The sequence below is a fragment of the Rattus norvegicus genome, chromosome 12, assembly GCF_021556685.1.
Source record: "Rattus norvegicus strain SHRSP/BbbUtx chromosome 12, alternate assembly SHRSP_T2T, whole genome shotgun sequence".
Taxonomy (NCBI): domain Eukaryota; kingdom Metazoa; phylum Chordata; class Mammalia; order Rodentia; family Muridae; genus Rattus; species Rattus norvegicus.
The window spans coordinates 324,776-347,626 of NC_141545.1; the positions used below are offsets into that span (position 1 = coordinate 324,776).

At 37.7% G+C, this 22,851-nt stretch overlaps 1 pseudogene; it reads left to right on the plus strand.

Moving 5' to 3' along the window:
• The first annotated feature begins 493 nt into the window (after window positions 1-493).
• Window positions 494-11,192, plus strand: LOC148001907 (vomeronasal type-2 receptor 116-like; annotated as a pseudogene).
• The last annotated feature ends 11,659 nt before the right edge of the window (window positions 11,193-22,851 follow it).

The following is a 22,851-nucleotide window of genomic DNA, read 5'->3' on the forward strand; positions in this document are numbered from 1 at the left end:
CTAGCTGCAGAGCTGCTACAGTGAACATGGAGACTGCTCAGTCTCACCCAATTTTTCTGGCTCTTCAGGAGCTGTTTAAAAGAAAAAGGCTTAAGATAAAAAGAAACACTATAGAGAGATTTCTTAGTGAGTGCGATTGCCATTGCACCTTGGCTCGCTCTCTGGGAATCTCAAGGTGGACAGCTAAGAAAAGCTGGGAAAGATTTAAATTTTGCTTGAGAACAAAGAACCTTAAAGGGACAGGCTGCGTTAGAAATGCTACATGAGGAATGATCTGAAAAGGCTGAGAGTGAGGTGGGGGAGGACTCTAAAGAAAACAAGAACAAGAAAAGAATTTCTGCTTTTAGTGGCCAGACCTTCAACTTTTGCTCACAGAAAGAGAGTGCTCATTAAGAGAAGTTCTTTCAGGGAGCCTGCCTTATCTGTTGGTTTTATTCCAAGAGAGGAGTCAGTCTCCAGCATTAAGTTATTTTTCTCGTTAGTCATCATTAACATGGAGAGTGCCTTTGATCCTATCCCCACAGCAGCCAGTTCCTGCCCCTGTGGTCAAAATGCCCCAGGTTGGGGGACAGAGAAGCCCCTCAGACTACAAAACTGCCAACAGCCAAAGGTAAAAGTTAAAACAGAGAACATTCCAGGCCCAAGCCTAACCAGATGTTTCAAATGCAGATGCTTCATCAACTCTGACCAACTTTTACTCCAACAGGACGAGATAAAAATAATAAGGACTTGAAGATCCGATCCTTCTCCTGATTTAGTAGCTCTGTTCCAAGAACCAGGGGCCATAAAACCTTTTGGCCCTTATCTCCTGGAGCCATAAAACAGGGACGTATTGGGGTAAGATGGGCTAGAAAAGGCCTCGATGATTTGGGCTAGCATGAGTAAAACTTGTAATAAAAAAGAGACAAGGTAATGGTAAAGTGTTTTTGTGTATACATTCTTTTAGAGTTATGTTTTAGTCTTTGGACCCTGATTAGAGACAGTTTACACCCTAAACATAAGAGAGAATGGGTTTGGGAAAAACAGTCCTCCAAGACTCTCCACAGATGCTTTGGAGAAAGAGAAAAACTTTCAGAGCTCTCCTGGGAACAGAAGAAAGGTAGGAGATGTCCTGCCTCTCTGCTGGCTCCTATTAGAGAAATGCTTATTTCTGGTTCTGAACTCCATAGATAAGATATCTGAGTCCTTTCAGTGGGACACCATCTAGTTTTTTCCCTCTGTCTATTGTCTGTCCTTGGTGCACCAAGCTGTCCATGTCTGTCAGTTTATGTCTGTGGTTTTTGTTTCTCATTGTTTAAATGTTTTATGTTTCATGTTCAAAAGAAAAAATGGTAAAAACTTTATCTGCCGGTCATTCACACCTTGATTTGGTCTTAACTCGTTTCTGAAAAGAGAACAAATGAATAAAAAGCAGTTTCAATCGGCCTTTGGAGCCCTGTACCTGCAGCAAAGAGCCTAGGTCAGCTGGAGAAGCTGCCCGGGGGCAGAGCATCTGCAGGAGCTGATCTTAAAGGCGCCAGCAGCTCCTCAGCTTCTTGGTATGGGAGCTGATGGCTGTTTCTCTTAGAAAAATCCCTGACTTGTTATTAGACTTAGCAGGTGACAAGGTGTTTCTTTTAAAATCACAGCTAGAAAAACAAAAATGGTGCTTGGTCTAAATATTAAAGACACATGTTAACCACTTCAATTTTGTTTCTGACTGGTTTTAAATATATAAATATATTCTACATGTCTTGGTCATAGATTATTGGCCTTTAAGTTATTGGATATGGTTAAAAAATTATAACATCTATAACAAGAAGTTGACATAAAACTGATAATTTAGATAGAGTCATTCTAGACAATATGTGACATGAGCCAACCTAGAGAAACAGGTCTAAATTGAGATAATATTTTTATAGAACTCTTATCCTAGAAGCCAGGCACCCCCAAATTACAGAATGTAAAATTGTGTTGGAAGTTTTTAAAAGATTTCATGATTCTTTCAATTTAATTTCTGATTCTGCTTATGTAGTTAACGCTGTGCGCTCACTTAAAATTACAGGGCCAATTAGGTCGACAAGTACTATATGTCAAATTCTTTTAGAATTACAAAAATTAATTTGGGCCAGAAAAAATAAGTTTTTCATACAACATATTCGAGCTCATACTAATTTGCCTGGTCCCATGGCCAGTAATAACGCTTTGGTGGATGCTAGTACTCGCAGAGAATTTATTTTTCATGCAGCTCCAGTTGATCTTGCTAGAGAATTTCATCAAAAGTTTCATGTTCCTGCTTTCACTCTTCAACAAAAATTTAAAATCTCTAGAGCTACAGCTCGTGATGTAGTATTACGTTGCCAGAATTGTGTTCAGTTTCACCACCCTCCTCAGGTGGGAGTTAACCCTCGTGGTCTGATTCCACTAAAACTCTGGTAGATGGATGTCACACACATATCTCAATTTGGAAATTTAAAATATACACATGTTTCTGTTGATACCTGTTCTGGCATTATACATGCCACTCTGATGACTGGTGAAAAGGCTCATAATGCCATTAGTCATTGCTTAGAGGCGTGGACAGCCTGGGGAAAGCCTGACAGCCTCAAGACAGACAACGGACCTGCCTACACTACAAAGTCTTTTCAGACATTTTGCCAAACAATACAGGTCAAACATATACAGGATTGCCATACAATCCCCAAGGTCAAGGAATTGTAGAAAGAGCACATCGAACTTTAAAAGAGCTCTTACAAAAACAAAAAGGAGGAATTGCCTATGGCAAAACACCAAGAGAACAGTTGTCTTTAGCTCTTTTTACTCTAAATTTCTTAATTTTGGATATGCATGGCCGCTCTGCTGCGGATCGCCATGCTGCTACTACACCTATGACTAATCAAATACAGACAGCTGAGACTATCAATCAGATTGTGGAAAGAACCACAGTGACATTAGAGATATAAGAAGAATTTAATGCCCACTTGGCATCTGGCTTTCTATTAGCTAACCAACGAATAGATTTGATTCAAGAACAAATTGAGGCATTATATTATATGACACAGCTGTCCTGCGTTTCCTCTCTTAGAGGCTTATGTGTTACTCCATTGCAAGCTAACTTTTCTCAGTATTTTCAACAGAGCAAAGAAATCTCAAATTATTTGAAAGGAAACTGGTCCATGGAAGCGGAACAATTATCGAGACAATTGCTGATTGCTGTCCTTAACAACACCAGAATGGAACCCATCATGTTTGGAGATTATACCTCGTGGATCACTAATGCTTTCTCATTTTTTAAAGATTGGACTGGCATGTTTGCCTGGGGGGCCATTGTCCTCTTGGGATGTGGAGTATGTCTATGGCTTTTTTGCCATTTACAACGAGAGCATGCCAGACACAAAGCGATTGTTTACCAAGCTATGGCGGCCATTGAAAGCGGTGCTTCTCCCAGTGTATGGCTGGCCTCTCTGATAGATTGAGAGTTCGCCCTAGATCATATTTTGTCACTGTCATGTGAAGTCATTGTATCCAGAGACGGGCAACTTTCCTCAGGCTCGGACCAACCTAAGACAGGAGCCTGGTGGCGATAGGGTTAATTTCCAGTGACGGGTAAGGCCGAGTTTTTAGAGAGGAATGACCTAAGACAGGAGCAATGACGTGTATTGACGTGACACCCAGATCTAGACCAGTCATAGACAGAGGTGGCCTTGCCCTGTTTGAATATTCGGGCTGGTCCTATCCCCTCTGCTCTGCTTCTCCCCTAATATTAAACACACACGTATAGCCCAGGACGGTGTGTTGTACATAAGGCATCTCTAGCCATTGGGGTGCAGTCCTAACTGCAAGAGTGGTTCGCCATGGCCGACCTGGGCACTCTGTGAGGCATGTCTGACCTCTCTCAGACTACTACCTCCACCTAATGGGTTCATTTTTAAAAAAACAAAAAAGAGGGAGATGTAGGGAGCGGCTAAAGATGGCACCGACATCCGGTGGTCGTTTGTGGTAAACACCTACAGCGCATGTGTTGGCAGACCCCCAGCACCTACAAGGCCAGGGTGATATTCATGCTAAATAGGTATTTCATGCTCCACCAATCCCCAGTGGACAAATTTACAGCCACAGCCTGTCTTGTATTTAAGGCGAGTGCGTTTGTTCCCCGGGGTCCCTGTATCATCAATAAGGTGTTCCTGCAATAAAGGCTGATTGAGAAGGATCCAACGGTGTTGTGTCTTCCTTGCCGGTCGAGGTGGGTGCGACACCCATCGAATATTACTGTTCAAATATTAAGATGGCCATGCTACAGAATAACTTAAAGGGAGACACTGTAGTGTGTGATGTGCATTCTTTTCATCATATCAAGCCTATAACGTGTGATTTAGGCAAAAAGAGAAAGAGAGTTCCGAAGTACTATTTGTGTTCCAAATAACATAGTGATTGTCTCTTGTGAAAACAGTATGGAGCCTCACCTCTCAAACGTGACAAAAGCAAATTCGACATTACTGAAGGATCTGCATGTTTCACCTGTATGCTTGATATAATGAGTACAGTAAGGATCTCAGTCCAATGCATATGAGCACCAAATAACTTCCAAAAGACTCACACAGCTCAGGATGGCATTTTAATTGCAGTCACAACAGAGTGAAGAGTCAGCCTCCATGCATGTTCCCAAATCATTTGACATGGCATTACCATAAAGTATAGAAAATAATAGAAATTCGCATTAGGACACTCAACCCATTTTTAGGTGTGCAAAAGTACTGGAAAAATACTTACACTGTCGAAGACATAATTTCACCAAAATATGGAACAAATTCTATCCACAGTAAGTAGGAAAGTTCATAAACACCATAGCAAGATTTTATTATAAGCCAGGGAAGTACCAATTATCCTGAAAATAGAGGAAAATTTCCACTTTATTTCTATTGGAATAGAATTCAGTGTGGCCCTTATGGACATAAGAATAAGGTAGTTCAAAAATTATAAATCATATTCAATGCTCCCTCTGTGTCACTCATTGTAATTAAACAAGTTACATATATGAGCATATCAGACATACATCTGTGTCGTTGCAATGTAGTCTGAGACAGTACTATATCAAAACAAATACCAACTAGACAAAAATAAAAATAACATAAAGTATATATAACATTAGCAATAAAATTCTCTCTCATAAATGATACATAATTTGTTTCATTCCTTCAAATAGAACATATGCAATTGTTCTCATTCATCTTAATGTGGTATGAACAAACTCAACCAAAAAATATTTTATCAAATGGCATTGACTGCCAAGGACTGATTATCAGGCAATCGATCAGCATTATAACTCATTAAATGTCTGCATTGGAACAGATATTGGACAGCATGGGTAATGCATCTGTATAATTCCAGGCATTATTGGATTTAACATAATGACACCTTCTCCATTTAAAAGGAATCATAGGAGACTGAGAAGATATTGTAAACATGACTTTCATACAATAGGATATGAACAGAGAAAATGCTCAACTCCTGACTCAATGTTGCCTGTGAGACTGTGCTTCCCTTCAATAGAAAACGGAAGACAAAATGTCCCATGATTCAACTCAAAGCCTGAATGATATGGATCATTTATAACTTCTCAACTCTAGTCTTACTATAGAAGTTCTGTTGAAATCTACTGGGTTCACACATATGGCTGTTTACACGTGATCTAGTTCAAGCTGTCAGAAAGAAGATTGCCCCTTGGAAGATTTGTGTCACAGATATGAATGAAATCATGGTTGTTGTGGATGGAGAACATGATCTTCAAAACATGTTTTTGGAAATGTTTTGATCAAAAGTTTTCAGACATCAGATGTAGAGCTTGAGGCCAGAATTCTCCTATTGTATCCAGGGAGAACATAGGATGAATGGGAAGGAACTGATGAATATAATTAAGTGAATCTCCAGACAGCAGAAGTCTTAAAATATACACATAGGTGTAAATGTGTGTGTGTGTTATGTTTGTCTGCATAAAAAACAGGTTTCACAACTGCTCCAGGCTAGATCCTAGCAGACATGAAGACGCTGTGTGCTTTGACTGTTGCCTTTTGGTATACTATTACACAAACACACACACACACACACACACACACACACACACATCTATATATATATATTTAAATTACTGGTCTAACAGGCAAAATTGAATACTCAGACTTGTCGAAAATAGTCTAGAATATAATAGGAAAATATAGAATACTGTAGTATAATCATTCTATCCTTAAACTGAGTTATGAATGGTGAGTAACATTACTTGTATATGACTCCAAACATCCTAACAATCATATTCCTCATGGGGATATTTTGTCCTCTCTTAAACACTCTTCAGATCTTCTTTGGACCATTTAACCCTAACCTGAGTGACCATGACCAGTTTCCCTATGTCCATCAGGTGGCATCCAAGGACACGTGTTTGTCCCATGGCATGACATCCTTGATGCTTCATTTTAAATGGACTTGGATAGGACTGGCCATTACAGATAATGACCAAGGTATCAGTTTCTCTCAGACCTGAGAGAAGAAATGCAAAGGCATGCGGTCTGTTTAGCTTTTGTGAATATGATCCCAGAAAACATGCAGCTATACATGTCAAGGGTTAAGATTTATGACCAACAACTTATGACATCTACAGCAAAAGTTGTTATCATTTATGGTGAAATGAACTCTACTCTAGAAGTCAGCTTTAGGAGATGGGGAAACTTAGGTGTGCAGAGAATCTGGATCACAAACTCGCAATGGGATGTTATCACAGATATAAAAGATTTCAGCCTTGATTTCTTCCACGGGACTGTCACTTTTGCACACTGCCACAGAGAAATTGCAGAATTCAGAAATTTTATGCAAACAATAAACACTTCTAAGTATCCAGTAGACATTTTGCAGTCTATGCTGGGGTGGAATCATTTTAATTGTTCAATCTCGAAGAACAATAGCAAAATGGATTCTTTTACTTTCAACAACCCATTGGAATGGTTAGCACAGCACACATTTGACATGGTCCTGAGCAAAGAAGGTTACAATTTGTATAATGCTGTGTATGCTGTGGCCCACACCTACCATGAACTCATTTTACAACAAGTAGAGTCTCAGAAACTGGCAAAAGCCAAAGGAGTATTCATTGACTGTCAGCAGGTAAAGCTTCATATATTTCACTATACTTAGATATATCAATGTGATCTTTCATGTCCCTGAGACGCTCACATACATTTTAGAGATTATTCTATTAGTCTAAAGATCTCTGCATTGCAAAACTCTCAAATAAATCTTTTACATGTATGTATATCATGCACAGTGATAACTTTTAATAGGAGACAATATATTTTTATGAATATCAGTGAATTTTCTGAAAATGTGTTTCAACATTTTGCCACATGAGTTCAAATTTAAAATAGGAGCCAAGAGGAAAAAAATCTTGAGTGTTGACAAGGATTAAAATTTTTCTCAGGAATATTTTCTCAAGAATCAGTACATGTGCTTTGATTAATAGTTATTCATTTAAATTAACAATTATTTATAAAATCACAAATGATTAAGAGTACACAATTTAGTAAGTTTATGTTCATTTCATATATTTATACAGTATGTATATAAAAATACCTACTACCATTCTTTATTTCCACAACTTCCAGAATTTTAGACTTCTACTTAATTCTTACATATGTGGCTACAGTTCTTAAATATTATTTTGAGAAACATGCACACACACAAACACACACATACACACACACACACACACACACACATACACAGACAAACAGATACCATGTTACTTGTTTTCTGGTAATTGTTTTTACTAGTATGTTTTACAATCAAACATGAAGTATATTAATTTTAAGTGATTTAGGAGGTATAATGTATTTTACTACATGTGATTACTTTCATACACCTGTCTTGTTTGAAAGACATTAAAAAATATGTTACATTCTCAATTTAGCATTGCCTACATTGATATGCATATGTAATCATCTAATGATTCATCTCATTTAGGTGGCTTCCTTGGTGAAAACCAGGGTATTTACTAACCCTGTTGGAGAACTGGTAAACATGAATCACAGGGAAAATGAGTGTGTAGATTATGACATTTTCATCATTTGGAATTTTCCACAAGGCCTTGGATTAAAAGTCAAAATAGGAAGCTATTTTCCTTATTTCACACAGAGTCAACAACTTCATATATCTGAAGACATGGAATGGGCCACAGGAGGAACATTGGAGGTATGCCACAAGTGTTATTTTTTTCAATATATATATAAATTTAAAACATGAGGCACTGAAATAATACCCATGAAACTAAGACCAAATGCTTATTTAATTTATATATTTTTAATATTTATTATGTTTTATTACATTTTATATGTTATCCCCATTCCTGGTTTCCCCTCCTCTCCACAAGATTGCCGTTTCTGCAATCAGTGGGAGGGATCTTGTGGAAGCTGGATGCCCTAGCATAGGGGAATGTTAGAGTAGCGATGCCAAAGTGGGAAGGTTGGTGGGGAAGCTCTCTCATAAAAGCAGAGGGAGGGGGAATGGGGTGGAGATTCAAGGTTTTCTTTTAAACTTAGGAAAAGTTCATTAATTGTATGAGAGTCTTACATATCATACTTTGTTCTTATTCATTTGAACAGCTCTTACTTGGTGTATCCTCTCCATGCAACTCACTGGTCTAATTTTTTTTTTTACTTATAAATCTTGAGATAGAAACTGATGCCACACAAGCCTTCCCTTTTGATCAATAAGTTTAAGAAGAAAAATTTTAAATTGCTATAACTGAAATGCTACATATATAATATTACATGATATATTAAATATTGTATAAATTTCAGTGCACTGCAAGGTAATATATAATAATAAATTATCAGGGAAATATTTATAGCCAAGTCACATAATGTCACATATACCAATCTATAGGTCATTTTATATATTATATATACATGAACTACACTGAAACACACATTTGTCTCTGTGTGTGTGTGTGTGTGTGTGTGTGTGTGTGTGTGTGTGTGTGTGTGTATTACCTCAGGTTCCTTCCTCCATCTGTAGTGTGACATGTACTGCTGGTTTCAGGAAAATCCATCGGAAAGGAACAGCAGACTGCTGCTTTGATTGTGTCCAGTGCCCAGAAAATGAGGTTTCCAACGATACAGGTACATGCTTGCATGAAGGAGAAAATTGTTGAATAAAAATATCTTCTATTTCAAAACTAGAAATATGATATGGCCTAGATGGAAACTGAAGACCTAAAATCTCCATGTATCAGAATTCAATGATTGAATAATGTCAACATCTTTTGCACTCAAGGAAATAAACTGCAGTTTCTTCTACAAACAACTCATGTCTCTCACAATATAGTGGCTACTGATTTTATATTATGCAGAAAATGTTTACAGTAACATACATGTGTAACACTTTTAAAAACAATAATTTTAACCATAATCTTTGCAGATGTTTATTCTTCTTTGATCCTTTGTACAAAGAATCTTGACTACATTATCAGTCCACAGTCTTTCCCTCTATAACACAGCCTAGTGCCTGACAAAGACCAGATGCTCAGGATAACAGTTGTTCTTTAACGAAATATATGTTAATACATTACATGGCTTAAAGGATTAAGAATTTCTTCTAAAAGTTTGAACAAGGGTGAATATTTCAGGAATGCAGCAACAGATGGGACAGTGCTTATCACTAATCACTGTCTACCTAAGCAAAGAAGGATGAATGTCAATATCCATAACATTCATGCCATAACCTTCAATATCCATAACCTTGGAATGTGTACTTGAGAAAAATAGATTATACAACAAGAGAGATATGCACAGATCTATGAGGCATACTTCTTCAAGAAGGACAATATTCCCTTATGTGAACGATTTTTGCATAAGGAATTATATGCTCTGGTGCCTGTGTATAGGTATAGACACAGTGCACAACTCTCAAAGCAAACAAAGTTCATCGTGTCTTTCATGCAATGGCATCAACAACTATATCTGCACATTACATTTGTCTGTCTGCAGTAAATTTATGGTTTGAGGAATAAAATAACCTGAGATTATAAATATTATTAATCACATTTTTCTTTCTTCTTGGTTTAATAAGTACTTTTGTTCCATTCCCTATGATGATGATTTGTTCCACCTGAAAGCATAGGTGAATAGAAAGGAATATTAAGTTAATGGTCCCTAGAGCAATAAGAAATGTAATAGATGCTAAACATCAAATTATTTATTTATACATACTCTGAATATTACAAATAAAAAATTATTGACTGCAGAAATATGATATTTTATAAGGGTTTATGGTTGTTTGCCAGCAGATATGGAGCAGTGTGTAAGATGTCCTGATGATTCATATGTCAACTTAGAGCAAACACGGTGCCTCCAAAGAACTGTGTCATTTCTAGCTTATGAAGATCCACTGGGCATGGCTTTAGGCTGCATGGCCCTGTCCTTCTCAGCCATCACAATTCTAGTCCTACTCACTTTTGTGAAGGACAAGGACACTCCCATTGTGAAAGCCAATAACCGCATTCTCAGCTACATCCTGCTCATCTCTCTAGCCTTCTGTTTTCTCTGCTCATTGCTCTTCATTGGACATCCCAACCAGGCCACCTGCGTCCTGCAGCAGACCACATTTGGAGTATTTTTCACAGTGGTTATTTCTACCTTGTTGGCCAAAACCATAACTGTGGTTACAGCTTTCAAGCTCACTACTCCAGGGAGAAAGATAAGAACGATGATGATAAAAGGCGCAATTAACTTTCTATTCCCATGTGTACTCTAATCCAACTTGTTCTCTGTGGAATCTGGTTGGTGACAGCTCCTCCCTTTATTGACAGAGATATACAATCAGAACATGGGAAGGTCATCATTATTTGCAACAAAGGCTCCATCATTGCCTTCTATTTTGTCCTGGGATATTTGGGCTCCTTGGGTCTAGGGAGTTTCACTGTGGCTTTCTTGGCAAGGAACCTTCCTGATAGATTCAATGAAGCCAAGTTCCTTACATTCAGTATGTTGGTGTTCTACAGTGTATGGATCACCTTCCTCCCTGTTTACCACAGCACGAGGGGGAAGGTTATGATAATTGTGGAGGTTTTCTCTATCTTGGCTTCTAGTGCAGGGTTACTAGGGTGTATCTTTGTCCCTAAATGTTATGTTCTTTCAGTTCGACCAGATTTAAATTTTCTAAAGAAATAAAAAGATAAATTGCTTTATCAAAAGTTTGATACTTTCAAAATATTAGATGATACTCAACTTATCTGTTTTACTTTGTCTTAACAAAGGTATTCCTTAATCATAAAAAAAGTTTAAGCAGTATACCTACAGATAGTATTTACACCGCAGAGCGGTATTGATTAAAATAATACCAAATAGTAAGTTTTGGTTGCAAATGATCTCTCACAAATGTAAACATATTGAGAACAGGAAACCTCAAATGAGGAAGACCTACCATCACTTTGACTTGTGGTTATGTGTTTAAGGAATGTTCTTAATTAGGGATTAGTATACGGTGACCTTGCTTCCTCTGGGCAATGCCAACTCTGCGCATGTTTTTCTGGGAGTTATAAGGAAGAAGACCGTAGATAGGATGGACATAAAACCAGTAATCAGCATTATTCCATGGACTCTTGTTGAGTCTTTGCATCCATGTTCTTATCTTGGCATTATTCAATTATGTATGGCCAAGAGACAGGGGGAAATAACACTTGTCTCATATATTCCTTTTAACCATGGTGTTTTGTTACAGCAACAGAACCTAAGACATTAGCAAATTGATAATTTGGCTTAGATGGGACTATGAGTATCTTAGATCACTGATGCAATAAAAGGCATTGATTTGAAAAGAGAAACAAGATTGAATCATAGTAGAGAGTGGAGCACAGTTACAGCATTGAATATTCTTGATGGATATCCCAGAGCCCTGACATACTGGAATAGCTTTATAATGTACTATGAAGATATTCAGAATATCCAATAACATACTAAGAAGAGTACAGTATATGAAAAGTACTGTGGGGTTCAGATTATGTCTGTTCTATAAGGCTCTTGAATGTTATATGAAAACAGCATTTCATTATGAAATGTGTTTCTTTCAGTGAGAAAAAACAGTAATGAAATTAATGGAACACACAATAACTTTATCACAATTACGTCACCAAAATCGAGGAACAAATAAATCACTTTAGATGATGAATCTCATTACACATTTTGTCAAAGTAGGAGTAACAAAATATTATTCACTTTAATATTACATAGACAAAGAAGTAAAGGCAAACACTCATTGCTATTTGCCAACATTATTTGGTGAAATACAGTGTCATTTTTCACAAAATATTGCTTCTTCCTTTATTTTTCACGCTGATTTGATAGTTTAATTTTGAGACTGTAATTTAATTGCTTTTTTCTTTATATTTCCTGATTCCAACAAATCACTTGTATCTCTCCCTGCACACCTGAAATGCACATGGGCTCTTATATCAATCAATATTACTGAATTCATATATGTATTTTATATACATATACATTTTGAAATATAAGCTGTAGATTCCATCTAAATTTGCATACATTTATATTCTGATGACTCATTAATTGGTACTACATGGAAAAATCTTTGTTCCTTTCCTTTGCAATGACAAACACTCCCATGTACTTTCCTGTTAATTTTTATTTAAGGTAAAAATTTTTTAAGCTTACTACTTTCCATACTGGCATACACAGTGTAATGATTCTTCATCGGATTGTACTTTTAGAGACATATTCCCAAAGCTTTTTGTTATACCTATGCTCCTTTCAGAATATTTGTGTTCAAAGCCAACATCCTCATCCTTTGATTTTCAAGATCTTTTCCTTCAACTTTTGCACTTTTCCCTGTCCCTTGGATGAGGGAAAAACTTTTAAGAGGATGCATCTTCATTCCCTTCCCCTTTCCTCTAGTAGCATGTAATATAATATCTAGCAATTTCAGTTCTAGTCTTTAGAGGTAAAGCTTCTAGCTGGAGACTAACACAACTCCTACAATACAAATAGAATACATGTAGTCCCCATTTTCTGCCCACTGTCACACGTCCCTGGCTGTGAAGTAAGTTTGTTAGTCTGATGCAAAACCGTGTTAAATAATTTCTTGGGGAATTGTACTTAATCAGTGAGCATATTGTCACCAAATTCAACTTCTGATGAACATTCACACGGGATTCAAGTATTTTCAAATCATTTGCACATTTTTTAAAGATCTATCCAAATGTCTCTTCCTCAGATGTCTTTTCCACCAAGTTCTTTTTTTTCATTGAATTTAATTTAACTTTTTACCTTTTTATTTCTTCTTTATGAATTTCACATCATGTATCCACACAGGTTCCTTTGAGAAAGCATACACAAAACATTGTGTTCGTTAATTTTTTCACCTTGATACAAATTAGAGTCACTTGAGAGGAGGGAATGTGAACTTGATTTTAGGGTATTTCTTTGATCAATGATGAATGCAGCAGGAAACAACCAAATGTGGGTAATGCACCCCTTAGTCCATCAGCCCTGGGCAGTATAGAAAATCAGGCTGAGCAAGCCAGTAACTTTATTTCTCGACAGTACAATTTAGTTCCTGCCTAATTTATCCCCACATCAGACTATAAGTAGGAAGCCAAAAGAACCCTAAAATCCCCCAAATTCCTTTGGTTAGTGTTTAGCACAGTGACAGAAATTGGCTTCAAACTTGCTGCCAAATTTGACTCAAATTAAGGACTGAGTCTTAAGAACAAAATAATATGATTGAAGTGTTTTCTTAAGTAGTTTCTTTTTAATTGAAGCCTAATGATCACTGGAGGCATGGCAGTACTTGATCAAAATTCTCTCAATTGGAAGAATGAGGCAAGGATGTGTTATGAGAAACAAAGTCAAAATCGAGCTGAGTGATGCTAGATCCCTTTAGTAATTGTGAGCATCTGTACCTTTAATATGAATAGAAATATTTTCAAATGTTTTTTGTTTTGGATTGGGGAGATAGTTTGGCAATGAAGGGAATTGTGTTCGAGGGCTCCGAAGATTCTATTAGTACACCTCTTAGTTATCATTTCCCACTTTTATCCTCATACACCCATGGACATATGAGTCTCTCTCCAGCACATATACATGATTTAAAATTATAGGGAAAACAAAACAAATAAAAAGACAACCAAAAGTCTATGAATAAGTTCTCTGATTTACTTGTTTTTTTCTCCAAAGTGAAGTTTTACTATTCAAATCTAGGCTCAAACTCAAGAACTCACACTAACCTTGAACATTCAATTTTTCTGCCCAAGCATCCCTAAGGGATTCTGGCCTGAAACTGCACACTACACAGGTGTACTTCCTAATGTGAACAAACAATACCACATATAAATCCCTTAAGAAAAAAAAGCAGCAGCCACAACTACATAACTGTTCTCTAGGAAGCTGGGTGGAGTTGCTGCCAAATTCCTGTATTCTCTGTAAGAACAAGGCATATGGGAGACCTATAAGTTCATCAAAACAAAATCTTCTGCTAAATAGTTAACATATGACTAACATGAGAGATTAGAGAATATCTTACAAGTAAAAACAAAGATTCTCTCAGCTTTGAAAGCTTCATTTTCCTGTAGTCAATATTGATTAGAAAGTTTGGTGGCTTCTGGAATCTTCTCGAACGAACACCATCACTTGTTCCACCAGTCATGGTCCCTTGTATTCGAATTAAAATGAAAAAAGAGACAACCATAGAGATAGAAAATCTAGGGAAGAGATGAAGAGTCATCAACACAAGCAATACCCAAAGAATACTAGAGATTGAAGAGTAAATTTCAGGGTCAAAAGATACCGTAGAATACATTGAAACAACCATCAAAGACAATGTGAAACACAAAAGGCTCCTAACCCAAAACAAGGTACAAGACAGGATCAAACCTAAGGATAGTAAGTATAGAAGAGAAGGAAGATTATCAAGTTAAAGGGCCAGTAAATATATTCAGCAAAATTATGGAAGAAAACTTCCAGAACCTAAAGTAAGAAATGGCCCATAAATATTAAAAGAATTATACAGAACTCCAAATAGATTGGAGAAGAAAAGAAAGTCCTCCTCTGACATAATAGTCAAAACACCAAATACACAAAACAAAGAACAAATATTGAAAGCAGGAAGAGAAAACAGTCAAGGAAAATATAAAGGCAGAACTATCAGAATGGCACCGGACTTCGTACCAGAGAAAATGAAAGCCAGAAGATCCCGTGCAGATATGACAAAAAACCCTGAGAGAAAACAAATGCCAAATTAGTCTACTTTATTCAGCAAAACTCTCAAATACCATAGATGGAGAAACAAAGATATTGCACGACAAAACAAAATTTACACAATACCGTTCTACAAAGGATAGTAGATGGAAAACTCCAAAACAAGGTGAGAAAATACACCCAAAACCTCAGGAAAGTAATGTCGACTAACCCTAAAGAAGATAGCCACACAAACAAAACTCCAGCTCTAACAACAAAAATACTGGGAAACAACAATCATTGCTCCCTAATATCTCTCAACATTAATGGACTCAATTCCCCAATGAAAAGACATAGACTAACAACAGAATAGATACGTAAAGAGGACCCAACATTTTGCTGAATACAGGAAACACTTCTCAGTGGGAAAGACAGACATTACTTCAGAGTGAAAGGATAGAAAACAATTTTCCAATCAAATGGTTCAAAGAAGCTTCAGTAGTCATTCTAACACCAAATAATATTAACTATCAACCAAAAGATATCAATAAAAATTAGGAAGGACACTTCATATTCACCAAAGGAAAAATCCACCACCATGAATTCTCAATCCTCAATATCTATGCTCTAAATGCAAGGGTACCTATATTCATAAAAGAAACCTTACTAAAGATGAAAGAACACATTGCATCTCACACGATAATAGTAAGAGATTTCCACACCACACTCTCATAAATGGACAAATCATGGAAAAAGAAACAGAACAGACACATAAAGAAACTAACAAAAGTCATGAGCCAAATGGATTTAACAAATATATATAGAACATTTCATCCTAAAACAAACTCACACACACACACACACACACACACACACACACACAAACACACACACACATTCTTCTTAGGACCTCGTGGTAGCTTCTCCAAAATTCACCATATAGTCAGTCACAAAACAGGCCTCAATAGATAAAAGAAGATTGAAATAATCCCATTCATCTTCTCAGATCACCACAGACTAAGTTGGTCTTCAATAACAACAATAATTACAGAAAGCCGACACATACATGGAAGTTGAACAACATTTCGCTCAATGATAACTTGGTCAGGGAAGAAATAATGAAAGAAATTGAAGATTTTAGAATTTAATAAAAATGAAGGCACAAAGTTATGGGACACAATCAAAGCAGTGCTAAGATGAAATCTCAAAGCTCTGAGTGCCTCCAAAAATGAATCTGGAGAGAGCATATATATAGCAATTGGACAGCACACAAAAAATGTCTAGAACAGAACAAAAGCAAATACAGTAGAAGGCAGGAAATAATCAAACTCAGGGCTGAAATCAACCAAATAGAAACAAAAAGGACCATACAAAGAATCAACAAAACCAGGATCGGGTTCTTTGAAAAAATCAACAAGATAGATAAACCCTTGGGCAGACTAATCAGACGGCACAGAGAGTGCAACCAAAGTAACAAAATCAGAAATAAAAAAGGAGACATAACCACTGATTCTGAGGAAATTCAAAAAATCATCAGATCCTACTACTAAATCCTATATTCAACAAAACTGGAAAATCTGGAAAGTGGACAACTTTCTAGACAAATACAAGGTACCAAAGTTAAATCAGGATAATTTAACCTATATAAACAATCCCATAACTCCTAAAGAAATAGAAGCAGTTACTAAAAGTCTCCCAATGAAGAAAAGCCCAGGACCAGATGGGTTTAGTGCAGAATAGTAAAAGACCTTCATAGAACCCTAACAGCAATACTGTCTAAACTATTCCAGAAAACAGACACAGTAACAGAAGGAACACTACCCAAATCCTTCTATGTAGCCACAATTATGATTATACATAAACCATATAAAAATTGCAACAAAGAAAGACAGCTTCTGAAAACAAATCCCTTATGAATATTGAGGAGAAAATATTCTACAAAGTTCTCACAAACTGAATCCAAGAACACATCAAAACAACCCTTATGGCATGATCCAGTATCTTCATCTCAGGAGTGCAAGGATAGCTAAATACATAAAAACCTACCAAAGAAATCCATTATATGAAAAAACTCAAAGAATAAAAGCATGTGATCATCTCATCAAATGCTGAGAGCATTTGACAATATTCTTCACCACACCATGTTCAAAGTCTAGGAAAGAACTGAAATTCAAGGCCTATTAGTAAACATAGTAAAAGCAATATACAGCAAACCTGTAGCCGACATTAAAATAAATGGAGAGCGACTTGAAGCAATCCCACTAAAATCAAGAAATAGGCAAGGCTACACAATCTATCCCTACAAATTCAATATATTCCTTGAAGTCCTAGCCAGAGCAATCAGACCCCAAAAGGAGGTCAAAGGGATAGAAATTGGAAATGACAAGTCAAAATATCACTATTTTCAGATCATATGATAATATAATGAAATGATCTGAAAAGTTCAACGAGAGAACTACTAAGAACAGCAAAGTGGCTTGAAATAAAATTAACTCAAACAAATCAGTAGCCTTCCTCTATCAAAGGATAAAGAGTCTGAGAAATAAATTAGAAAAATGACACCTTTCTCAGTAGTCACAGATAATGTAAAAACCACAGTGTGACTCTAAACAAGCCATCAAAGAATCTGTATTACAAGAATTTCAAGTGTCTCAAAGAAGGAAATTGAAGAAGGTCTCAAAAAATGGAAAGATCGAACCTTGCTGATCCCCGCCCGCAGCTGACTGCTCCCAAACCCCGTGGGAGAGAGAGCTCACTGTCCGGACAGGTGGGCACTCCTGAGAGTGCAGAGCAGAAGAGACCACCAATACTGCCCACCCCTGCCCACATCCCTGGCCCAAGAGGAAACTGTATACAGCATCTGGGAACTGGAAGATAGGGGCACTGGAGCTGCAGGTCCCCTGTGCTGTAGACACTGCAGGGACCTGAAGGGACCAGATCAACAGTTCTCTGCATCCAAATCCCGTGGGAGGGAGAGCTAAACCTTCAGAGAGGCAGACATGCCTGGGAAACCAGAAGAGACTACACTCTGCCCACATTTCTGACTCCAGAGGAAAACACCTAATGCCATCTGGGACCCCGGTGCACGGGGTCTCCCAAAAAAAGTGGCTTAGGCACTCCTGGTTGCCACCCTCACAGAGACCTCAAAAGCAACACCACACAAGCACATTTGAGCCACGGGACCACAGGTAAGACCAACTTTTGTGCTCCAAGCGACCTGCCTGGTGGACTCAGGACACAGGCCCACATGAACAGCTGAAGACCAGTAGACAGGAAAGACTACACACCCGAAAGCAGAACACTCTGTTCCCATAACTGGCTTAAAGAAAACAAGAAAACAGGTCTAAAGCACTCCTGGCACACAGGCTTATAGGACAGTCTATCCACTGTGAGAACAAAGCAAACCAACGTAACACCAGAGATAATCTGATTGCGAGAGGCAAGTGCAGGAAACCAAGCTACAGAAACCAAGCCTGCATGGCATCATCAGAGCCCAATTCTCCTACCAAAGCAAGCAATGAATATCCAAACACACAAGAAAAGCAAGATCTAGATCTAAAATCGTATTTGATCATGATGCTGGAAGAATTCAAGAAAACATAAAGAACTTCCTTAGAGAAACGCAGGGAAACATAAATAAAAAGTAGAAGCCTATAGAGAGGAAACACAAAAATCCCTGAAAGAATTCCAGAAAAACATAATCAAACAGTTGAAGGAACTAAAAATGGAAATACAAGCAATGAAGAAAGAACACATGGAAACAACCCTGGATATAGAAAGCCAAAGGAAGAGACAAGGAGCCGTAGATACAAGCATCACCAACAGAATACAAGAGATAGAAGAGAGAATCTCAGGAGCAGAAAATTCCATAGAAATCATCGACCCAACTGTCAAAGATAATGGAAAATAGAAAAAGCTACTGCTCCACAATATACAGGAAATCCAGGACTCAATGAGAAGATCAAACCTAATGATAATAGGTATAGAAGAGAGTGAAGACTCCCAGCTCAAAGGACCAGTAAATATCTTCAACAAAATCATAGAAGAAAACTCCCCTAACCTAAAGAAAGAGATACCCATAAACATACAAGGAGCCTACAGAACTCCAAATAGATTGGACCAGAAAAGAAACTCCTCCCATCACATAATAGTCAAAACACCAATGCACAAAATAAGGAAAAAATATTAAAAGCATTAAGGGAAAAATGTCAAGTAACATATAAAGGCAGACCTATCAGAATCACACCAGATTTTCGCCAGAGACTATGAAAGCCTGAAGATCCTGGACAGATGTCATACAGACCATAAGAGAACACAAATGCCAACCCAGGTTACTGTATCCTGCGAAACTCTCAATTAACATAGATGGAGAAACCAAGATATTCCATGACAAAACCAAATTTACACAATATCTTTGTACAAATCCAGCACAACAAAGGATAATAAATGGTAAAGCCCAACATAAGGAGGCAAGCTACACCCTAGAAAAAGCAAGAAACTAATCATCTTGGCAACAAAACAAAGAGAAGAAAAGCACACAAACATAACCTCACATCCAAATATGAATATAACAGGAAGCAATAATCACTATTCCTTAATATCTCTCAACATCAATGGCCTCAACTCCCCAATAAAAAGACATAGATTTACAAACTGGATAAACAATGAGGACCCTGCATTCTGCTGCCTACAGGAAACACACCTCAGAGAAAAAGACAGACACTACCTCAGACTGAAAGGCTGGAAAACAACTTTCCAAGCAAATGGTCAGAAGAAGCAAGCTGGAATAGCCATTCTAATACTGAATAAAATTGATTTTCAACTAAAAGTCATTATAAAAGATAAGGAAGGACACTTCATATTCATCAAAGGAAAAATCCACCAAGATGAACTCTCAATCCTTAATATCTTTGCTCCAAATACAAGGGCACCTACATACATAAAAGAAACCTTACTAAAGCTCAAAGCACACAATCTTTCCCTACAAATTCAATATATTCCTTGAAGTCCTAGCCAGAGCAATCAGACAACAAAAGGAGATCGAAGGGATACAGATTGGAAAGGAAGAAGTCAAAATATCACGATTTGCAGACTATATGATTGTATATTTAAGCGATCCCAAAAGTTCCACCAGAGAACTACTAATGCTGATAAACACCTTCAGCAAAGTGGCTGGGTATAAAATTAACTCAAAAAAAAATCAGTAGCCTTCCTCTAAACAAAAGAGAAACAAGCCGAGATAGAAATTAGGGAAACAACACCCTTCATAATAGTCCCAAATAATATAAAATATCTCGGTGTGACTTTAACCAAGCAAGTAAAAGATCTGTACAACAAGAACTTCAAGCCTCTGAAGAAAGAAATTGAAGAAGACCTCAGAAGATGGAAAGATCTCCCATGATCATGGATTGGCAGGATTAACATATTAAAAATGGCCATTTTACCAAAAGCGATCTACAGATTCAATGCAATCCCCATAATAATACCACTCTAATTCTGCAGAGAGTTAGACAGAACAATTTGCATATTCATCTGAAATAACAAAAAACACAGGATAGCTAAAACTATCCTCAACAATAAAAGGATATTAGGGGGAATAACTATCCCTGAACTCAAGCAGTATTACAGAGCAATAGTGATAAAAACTGCATGGTATTGGTACAGAGACAGACAGATAGACAAGTGGAATAGAATTGAAGACCCAGAAATGAACACACACACCTATGGTCACTTGATTTTTGACAAAGGAGCTAAAGCCATCAAATGGAAAAAAGATAGCATTTTCAGCAAATGGTGCTGGTTCAACTGGAGGTCAACATGTAGAAGAATGCAGATCGATCCATGCTTATAACCCTGTACAAAGTTTAAGGCCAAGTGGATCAAGGACTTCCACATCAAACCAGATAAAATCAAACTAATAGAAGAAAAAGTGGGGAAGCATCTCGAACACATGGGCACTGGAGAAAATTTTATGAACAAAACACTAATGGCTTATGCTCTAAGATCAAGAATTGAGAAATGGGATCTCATAAAACTGCAAAGCTTCTGTAAGAGAAAGGACACTGTGGCAACCAACAGATTGGGGAAAGATCTTTACCAATCCGAGAGCTGACAGAGGGCTTATATCCAAAATATACAAAGAACTCAAGAAGTTAGACCACAGGAAGACAAATAACCCTATTAAAAATGGGGTTCAGAGCTAAACAAAGAATTCACAGCTGAAGAATGCCAAATGGCTGAGAAACACCTAAAGAAAAGTTCAACATCTTTAGTCATAAGGGAAATGCAAATCAAAACAACCCTGAGATTTCACCTCACACCACTGAGAATGGCTAAGATCAAAAACTCAGGCGACAGCAGATGCTGGCGAGGATGTGGAGAAAGAGGAAGACTCCTCCATTGTTGGTGGGATTGCAGACTGTTACAACCATTCTGGAAATCAGTCTGGAGGTTCCTCAGAACATTGGACATTGAACTACCTGAGGACCCAGCTATACCTCTCTTGGGCATGTACCCAAAAGATGCCCCAACAAATAACAAAGACACATGGTCCACTCTGTTCATAGCAGCCTTATTTATAATAGCCAGAACTGGAAAGAACCCAGATGCCCTTCAGCAGAGCAATGGATACAGAAAATGAGGTACATCTACACAATGGAATATTACTCAGGTATCAAAAACAATGACTTTATGAAATTCATAGGCAAATGGATGGAATTGGAAAATATCATCCTGAGTGAGGTAACCCAATCACAGAAAAACACACATGGTATGCACTCATTGATAGGTGGCTGTTAGCCCAAGTGCTTGAATAACCCTAGATGCACAGAACACTTGAAACTCAAGACAGATGATCAAAATGTGGATGCTTCACTCCTTCTTTAAAAGGGGAACAAGAAAACCCTTAGCAGGGAATATGGAGACAAAGTTTAGAACAGAGACAGAAGGAACACCCATTCAGAGCCTGCCCCACATGTGGCCCATACATATACAGCCTCCAAACTAGATAAGATGGATGAAGCAAAGAAGTGCAGGCCGACAAGAACCGGATGTAGATCTCTCCTGAGAGACACAGCCAGAATACAGCACATACAGAGGCGAATGCCAGCAGCAAACCACTGAACTGAGAACGGGACCCCCGTTGAAGGAATCAGAGAAAGGTCTGGAAGAGCTTGAGGGGGTTTGAGACCCCATATGAACAACAATGTCAACCAACCAGAGCTTCCAGGGACTAAGCCACTACCTAAAGACTATACATGGCCTGACCCTGGACTCTGACCTCATAGGTAGCAATGAATAGCCTAGTAAGGGCACCAGTAGAAGGGGAAGCCCTTGGACCTGCCAAGACTGAACCCCAGTGAATGTAATTGTTGGGGGGAGGGTGGTAATGTGGGAGGATGTGTAGGGGAAGCCCATGTAGAAGTGGAGGGGTAGGGTTTAGGGGAATGTTGGCCCGGAAACTGAGAAGGGGAATAATAATCGAAATGTAAATAAGAAATACTCGTTAATAAAGATCATAAAAAAAAGATTTAATGCCAGTAATTTAGTAGACTTGCTAGTAAGAGAGAGCGAGCAGGATAAGAGCAAAAACTTCTTTTTTCCATGTCCTTATATAGTCTTCCAATAGAAGGAATTGCCTACA